Source organism: Syzygium oleosum, unplaced genomic scaffold, assembly GCF_021117445.2.
Source record: "Syzygium oleosum isolate NSW1041296 unplaced genomic scaffold, Sole_v2.1 Sole_v2.56, whole genome shotgun sequence".
NCBI classification, from domain to species: domain Eukaryota; kingdom Viridiplantae; phylum Streptophyta; class Magnoliopsida; order Myrtales; family Myrtaceae; genus Syzygium; species Syzygium oleosum.
The window spans coordinates 359927-361502 of NW_026607540.1; positions in this window are offsets into that span (position 1 = coordinate 359927).

Below are 1576 nucleotides of genomic sequence, written 5' to 3' on the forward strand. Positions count from 1 at the left end.
ACCCAACCGAGACCGGTCTACTTGATTGATCGTGTCCGAAGGGAACTAGCGACAGACCCTCGCAATTATATGACAACCGAGGTCGTCCCGGGTGGAGTAAACTTAAAAGTGATTTGACTTAGTGTCGATCACGGGTCGAGAGCGCGTAATTTCAGAGAGCCACCCGTTAGCCAGAGATAAGCTAAAGTCGCGATTGCTCAATTTTAGTCATTTCTTGGAATTCGGGCCAGGGAATCGAGAATTTTGAAAGTGACAATTTTGGACGGCCGATGACGTTTTTGGCTTGGCCAACCTTGGGGCCACCCATTTCTGCAAAAAAATAGATTTCGGTCCGGGACCCGGAAAATGACGATTTTGCCCCTCTGGTCACCGATGGCGATTCTGAAGTCGTTTGAGGTTATTTTTCGAGGCTAGTGTCATTTTGGGGTGGCCACGCATACCAGGAGTCGTTTTGGCCAAAAATTGGAATTTCGACAAAAATTGAAAAAATAATATTATTTTATTCCCAGGACTTTGCAGTCAGTTTTCGAGGACTTAAAAAGTGAATTTCGCGATTCCGACGCCATATTATGTTGGCCACGCACATATGGAACGCGTATGTGCGAAAATTGGAATTTTGACCCGGGACCGAGAAATTACCAAAATGCCCTTGGACCCATTTTTGGTAATTCCGAATTTTGGATTTAATTAGGGGACTAACCAAGGTGAGTTAGGATTAAACCAGGTCTGGTCAACCATGGTTAGGGACAAAAGACCATTTCACCCCTAAATTATTGGATTTGATCAAATCTTGTCCATTGGATCAAGGGCAAAAGTGTCCAATGGGCTTAGATAATGACACTTAGACTCCACTCACACCATCTTTGACCCATTTGACCAGACCCTGTCTCTCTCCAGCAGACCATTCGGCCATTGCCCTCGCAGATTTCCTCTTCTTTTCCTGTTTTTCTTCTGTTTTGCACGTTTCTGCTCAAACCGGTACTGTTCACGCCGGAACAGTACCCGACGGAGCTGCTGGCCGCCCACCAGCCGTCGCCACAGCACCCTTGGACCTCCCTCTCACTGTTCGGCCACCACGGCCCGGTTTCGATCCCGGAACAGCCCTCTCTCTCTCCTTTTCTCTCTTCCCGTTCTGTAAACGGTACCGCCGGAGCTTCGCCGGAGCTCCGATCGCCATTCCGTCGACACCCAGCCGTCCAGCACGTCCATACATCGCCGCCCTGGCGCAATCCGTATAAAGTGTCCGTACGGTTCTGCATTCACCGTCGGTACGGATCACTCGTTCACGCCCGGGACCGTACGGACGCGCGCAGGCATCCCACGGCACCTCGACGGCCACCGTCCTGTCTTGTCCATACAAGTGTCCGTACGCTAGATGGTACTGTTCACCGCGTCCGTACGGGGTATCACTGTTCACGCCGTCCGTACGTCGCCGGCGACGCTGCTGCCGCTGTCCCGGCCCGTTCCAGCCCCGTTCTGTCTCGCCTTTTTGGGTAAGTGTTTTCCCCAAATGTCATTTAGAAGTTCAGGTATCATAGGGCATGTTTAGGGTTTAGTTCGGGTAGTTTATGTGGCT